This window comes from Acinonyx jubatus, chromosome B2, assembly GCF_027475565.1.
Source record: "Acinonyx jubatus isolate Ajub_Pintada_27869175 chromosome B2, VMU_Ajub_asm_v1.0, whole genome shotgun sequence".
In the NCBI taxonomy this organism is placed as follows: Eukaryota; Metazoa; Chordata; class Mammalia; order Carnivora; family Felidae; genus Acinonyx; species Acinonyx jubatus.
In genome coordinates this window covers 38,431,706-38,438,425 of record NC_069385.1, presented here as the reverse complement: position 1 = coordinate 38,438,425, position 6,720 = coordinate 38,431,706, and the positions used below count along the sequence as shown (strand labels likewise).

General features: G+C 38.6%; 1 pseudogene; it reads left to right on the top strand.

Annotated features, from left to right (window-relative positions):
* Window positions 1–4,258: 4,258 nt before the first annotated feature.
* On the top strand, window positions 4,259–4,662 carry LOC106986139 (phosphatidylinositol N-acetylglucosaminyltransferase subunit P-like; annotated as a pseudogene).
* The last annotated feature ends 2,058 nt before the right edge of the window (window positions 4,663–6,720 follow it).

The window sequence follows — 6,720 nt, the reverse complement described above, 5'->3', positions numbered from 1 at the left end:
TCAAGGATGAAGGGAAAAAAATTAATATGGAATATAAACGGAAACAAACAAATGAACCAAATTGGAGGCAGGAGGGAGATCAAACTCAAGTATCATTAAGTGGAATAGTTGGACTATATCTCTTCAAGCTAAAGTCAAAAAGCGTTAATGATTACTGTTCAATCAGAGGAGGTTTTTTCCTCAGACATAGAAATTAGCAATTCTGAAACAACTTTTTTTTTTAAATGTTTATTTATTTGTTTTGAGAGAGAGAGTCTGGGGGGCGGGGGCGGGCAAAGAGACAGGGAGAGAGAGAGAATCCCAAGCAGGCTCCATGCAGTGAGCATGAAGCCCAACACAGGGCTCAAACCCATGAGCCATGAGATCATGACCTGAGCTGAAACCAAGAGTTGGATGCTTAACTGACTTAGCCACCCAGGCACCCCTGAAACTACTTTCTGTATATTCCAGAATTAAGCAAATGAGTAGATATACAATGTCAATGGGAGTCAGTTTTCTCACTGACAAAGAAGAATTACAAATATGGGTAGGAGAAAGGTCTGAATGATCCCTGTGGCTTTCCCGGCTCTGTTGGTTGACAAGGACTGGAAGCAATAATACCCATTTTCCACTAACAAAACGAAACCGGTTTGGGACAGGGAACATACAACTTGAGCCTAGAATAACTTTTTATGGCAGAAAACAAGAATGATGGGGATATATCAAAACGACAAAGAAACCTTCTTGAAGGACTTCTCACTAATCAAATCTTGGAAATTTGGGCATCAAAATGATAATAAAAGTAACTTATAACCCATTGAATAAAATAAGAATCAAGAGTCCATATAGAAATACATACATACATATGAAGAGTAAACTCTTCTTTATTGTACAAAAGCAACTGGTAAATATGGAAGAAATGGTGAACATGAAAAGACACTGTTTAGCAACTGTCATTGAAATAATTGCTTTAGACAAGGGGCACCTGGGTGGCTCAGTTGGTTAAGCATCCGACTGACTCTTGGTTTCAGCTCAGGTCATGATCTCACAGTTTTTGAGTTTGAGCCCCACATCGGACTCTGTGCTGACAGTGTAGAGCCTGCTTGGGATCATCCCTCTCCCTCTCTCTCTCCTACCCTTCCCTGCTCTCTCTCTTTCAAAATAAATAAACTTTAATTTTTTTTTAAAAGAAATAATTGCTTTAGGGAAGAACCATTAATGAATGGTAAACTAGTACGTACCAATTTGAAGAGTAACCAGATGTCTATATAGTCTCAAAGTTCCTTCTCCCATAAGATATGTATTAATTACATTGAAAGAAAATAGTAACTTTTTAGTGCAGAATGATGCACTAAGGACACAGCATCTCTCCTAAGAAATTCCTGCTAAGAAATGTGTAATGTGAATGTAATCATGAGGAAGCATCAGACAAATTCAAATTGAGAAACATTCTATAATATAGCTGGCTACAAATATCAGTGTCATTTGGGGCACCTGGGTGACTCAGTCAGTTAAGCATCTGACTTTGGTTCAGGTCATGATCTCACAATTCGTGAGCTCAAGCCCTGCATCACACTCTGTACTGTCAGCTCAGAGCCTGAAGCCTGCTTCAGATTCTGTCTCTCCTTCCCTCTCTCCCCCAACCTCACTTGTGCTCTTTCTCAGTCTCTCAAAAATAATATATAAATAAACGTTAAAAATTAAAATAAGTAAATTAATTAATTAATTAAAAAAATATATATATATATATCAGTGTCACAAAATATTAAGCAAGATTGACAAACTATTTCAGGCTAAAGGAGACTAAACAATGCAATGTGAGATCTGGCAGTGTTTTTTGTTGCTGTTGTGTTTGGTTGATTGGTTAGTTGATTGGTTGGTTGGTTGGTCGGTTTCTATAAAGAGAACTACTTGGATAATTTGAAAAATCTATCTGTATATTAAATAATAACTTGTATCAATGTGAGTTTCCAGATTTTTTATGATTATATTTGTTATGTAAAAGAATGTCCTTGATTTTAGGGTGTACACTTGAAATATTTAGGGGTAAGAAGCTTCATATCTGCAACTTTCAATTTTATCTTTTTGAGAATCTTTTAGGTGAAGAGTATCTTTTAAAATCTTCTTGCAACTTTTCTGTAAGTCTGAAAGTATGTTAAAATAAAAACATATAAGAAAAAAACTATTATCCTCATGTGGTTGATCTCCCTATTACTTATTTGGGCATTTATCATATGCTCTTTCCTCTACTTCATTTTGTTTTCCCCTCTATAGGATCTTCCGCCCACTCATCCTGGTGACAAAATTGAAAGTCTGGATGGAGTGGGCAGCCTTAGATTCTCCTAACTCTCAGATGTAAAAAGCATACATATTCCCATTTTTGCTTAATAGCTACCAAATCCATCCTTCACACACAGTGGTAGTTGTTATAAGTACATATGCTGCTCTCATTATGTCATCTACCAGAGGTGGCTACAAGAATATGATGTGAGCCATTTGGACCAATTCCAATCCTCTTCTATAAATCTGTTCTAAAGCAAGAATACTCAGACACCTATAGAGTAGGTCCAAAGAAGACTAGGGGAGACTAAAATAGATACATTTGTATTTTTTTAAGTATCTATACACTTGAAGAAGAGTTTGTGTGTCTTATACTTAAGTTGTGCAAATGTGTGTGGCTCATTCATTCACTCCGTCATTCAGAAGGCCTTATGGAAAAGCTAGTACTTGCCAAGTTTTATGGTACATTGCATAGATTCTAAAGGAGCTATTTCTAAAGGAAATCTATTTCTATAGATTCTAAAGGAAACATTTATCTCTCTCTCTCTCTCTATGAATAGTACTTTCAGGAAAGAACAATGTGACAAGTGCTGTAACTGAATTATACACTATGTATCATGGATACAAAGGACAGCACAACTAACCTCAAAATAGTTGATATAAAATCACAAAAGCAAAAGTCAAAAAGCCATAAAAGACACCTGTGACATCTAACCGCCTTTGCCAGACCAACATCCTAAATCTTGTCTGTGGTATTCCTGACCAGTGAGTGCGAAAAGGGCCATAGTACCATCCCTATGCATTGGAACTGATGCAGTGGCAGGGGCATGGAAAAGGTGGGGCACTGGGACAGGGATAGAGTTGACCAGAGCATCAGATCCCCTAGCCTTCTGTCTCTACACATCCAGAGTGCCTCTACCTCATATCTTTAAAATATAGACTTGCCGAAAAATATTTCACTTGATAAAAAAGATATTGGTGCTGAAAAAAAAATCCAACAGAACATGAATTTTAGCACACAATTTCTCATATTGATTGTGTGGATGAGCGTGTGTTTCCAACTGGAATGTAATACTCTCAATACCTGCCATCTAAGTACACAGAAAGATTGTTCAAAGAGGCTGTGCTAACGGTAGTTGGTTTAAAGGACACTTATTGCTGCAACATAAGAGTGAAAATTAGATACGACTTAAACATCCAGCGAATGGTTAGATAAATGTTACGTGAGCCATATTATGAAAGGATTTTTTACTGAGGTAGATCTATGTGTGCTCATATAGAAGTCTGTTCCAGATATATTGTCAAGTATACATATAATTTTATTACCATTGCAATGCTAACAAAGTATGAATCTCGATTTACAAACTTAGATAGGCAAGAAATGTAACTTTAAAAGTTTATAGTTTAGAGGGAGAGAGAGAGAGAGCACAAGCAGGGAAGGGGCAGAGAGAGAGGGAGACACAGAATCTGTAGCAGGCTCCAGGCTCTGAGCCATCAGTGCAGAGCCTCACGCGGGGCTCAAACTCACCAACCACGAGATCATGACCTGAGCTGAAGTTGGATGCTTAACCAACTGAGCCACCCAAGCACCCCAAGAAATGTAATTCTTAAAAAAATAATGAACTTATTTTCTGTTTTAACCTTACTTTTATGTAGTAATAGAAAATTAATTTCTGATACTGCATTTGAGTCCCAGGAAGGCTTATTTGGGCCAAGCTGTGAGTGAAAAGACATCTCATCACTGGATTTGCCCTCTATCAGTACTTGGGATGCTAGGATCTACTCTTACCCTGTCTGGCCACCCATCTTAGGATCATGCCAATCATTTCTGTGTCTTCCCCTTCCCAAGTCTGGCTCTCCCAGCTACTTCCATACCCTTCCCAAGAGTCATTCCATTCATGCTAGGCTGTAGGAAATTCTGAGAGACTGTGTAAAGTCCAGTGGGTCCTCCAGCACTGCTTGTATGTGTGTGTTGGAGATTATCTAAAGCCACAGGGAAATGGTGGAAAATTCACCGTTACCTTTGCCAGAAAGAGTGATTTATGCCTTTGTTCTTTCCCTAAGCTCCCAATGTGGCTTCATACTCTATCTTGCATGGGCTTTCATTGATGAATCTTTGCTAAACTCCTTAGGCTTAACTTATTGCCCTCAAAAATATTGGGCAGTTACACTGCCTGTCTGCCTCCTCATTACTATAGTAATCGGTTATGTACTCTTATTTGGAGTAAACATGATGAGTATCTCTCCACACTCAACTCCATTCCTACAATCACAGGTAACTATGCTGAAAATCAATAGCAAAAGAAATACTAAGAGACCATCCCCACATCAAGAGACATTCCTATTAGGGAAGTAAACCAAATGTTCTTCCTTGCAGCCAAAGAACTTTACACCAAAATCTGAATTGTACATACACCAACACCAAGCATTTATTAAAAGTTTTTAGTATAATACTTTGGGCCATAATTATTTTGACTATCTGCTTATGATCACCTGATACTGAAATGTAAATAAATGTAAGATGAACTCCTCTTAGATTAAGTTCCATTAATATTATAAGTGTTTTCTAATATTAGTTATTAATGGACAGAATAAATAAAATATTGCATTACCATTAAAAAAATCCAAGGGGTCTAGACACCCCACTGACATCTCTTTTGCTCCTGGGGCCTGGCCACCATCCCTAGCTGAGAGTGTACCTAGAAAGCAGGAACAACCTCTATACCTGCATAAGCATGCTTATGTCCTGTCTCTTCACTGCCAAGTTCACCTGAGCTGGAGAGGCAGGACAGATGACCTTCTTTCTCAGGAACCCACAAGGAAGGCTGTCTCATACAGTTATGTAGTTTGAACACTGGACAAAGATGCTTGGGTGTGAATAGGGCTGAAATCTAGAAAGACAAAACCCTTGGCGTGGGGCCAAGGCTGTTGGAAGAAGGAGGGGCTCTTGTCTTTGTACAAAGGTGTTGTCAGCTGTCTAAGCCACTGCCCCCAGGAAGGATCTGCTCAACAAGGCACCTTATTGTATTTCATTCACCAAAATGTGGCCTTTTTCTAATTTTTCGGAGAGAAGCAGCATAAGTTGCCAGAGGTCCTTTCTTCCTCTCTGAATCTCTCTCTTCTCCCAAGAATTGAAATTCCTTTATCTAGTCTTGGAAGCCTTAAGGCTTCTTCCGACTTATCATATATTTTTCCAAATCTCTTTTTATTCCCTGTGTCTTTCTATTCCCTTAAGGGCTAGAAACTAAAAAATTAGAGACTCAAAAGTTGTTGACTTCCTTTTTTTAATGTATTTTGTTGGGTCATCTTTTCCCTGAGGTGTCAAACACAGAATGCGTGCCAGCTGACAGAATGGGTGAAAGGCCAGGACCACCAGGAAATAAAGTGGAAAGAAAACCCCTCAGTTAATATTTCAAAATGCCATCTGCCATTGTGTGTGCATAGACTAGTTGTGGAAGGCTACACACAGGTCTAAATTGTTAGCAGTAATTCCTCTTGGAAGTGAAATTTGGAGATGAGACTTGTATTTTTCACTGTATACATGTCTGCATTGGAAGTGTTTTTTATGGAAGCTTATGTGACTTTTGCACTTTTTTGAAAGATAAGCTTTTTTAAAACTGGAGGAAAAGTGCTTCTGTGTACTTTTAGTGATGGTGTTCAGAATGACAATTTGTTCTTGCTTCTCGTGAGTGTTTTGCAGTACATCTACCTCCCTATGTCAGAGCTAAAATATTTTTAAGTTCTTGCATGCTGGTTATAATTCTCACATTATTTCAAGTTGCAGAAATGGCAATAGTAACTGACAGAAATAATATGGACTGAAATGTACATAATTTGCATCATTTAATATAATTTACTTCCCAGGTAGAACCACAAAGAGTCCCACACTGGACTGCTGATTTCTCCTTTCCTTTTGCAGATGAGGAAGGGCCAATACTTAACAGATAACAAGAGTAAGTCCCAAAGGGTGGCCCAAAGGAATAGAGCTGAGAGAGCTGGAACCAAACAAAGCTCCAGTTCTCTAGACTCCAGTCCAGTGTTACTTCTATTATAGAACATGTTTTCTCAGTTTGTACTACTTGTCTCCTTCCGTGAAATATAGAGAATGGTGGGGAAAGGTGGATTTACATGAATGAGGTTTAAGCTTCAAGTGCCTGCTTTGCATGGGCCCTTTCTAAGGTCCTAGGAGGGCCGTAGCATTGAGTTCACACGGGCACGTGGTTTTTGTAAAATGTGAAAAGTAATTTTTTTTTTTTAACAGCAATTGGTTAAGGCTCCTGTCTCTTTCCTCTCCAGGCTCCCTTCATACGAGGTGGCACTGGGGAGCCTTGTAGCTTTTGAGGATATGAGTTAAGGAGCAGTTGATTAAGTTGGGGATACACACAACTTCAGCATATTGTCACTTATATGGTTCACAGCTACTTCCATGAAAGCTTTTGCCAGCTGTCCCAATGTAGGGAT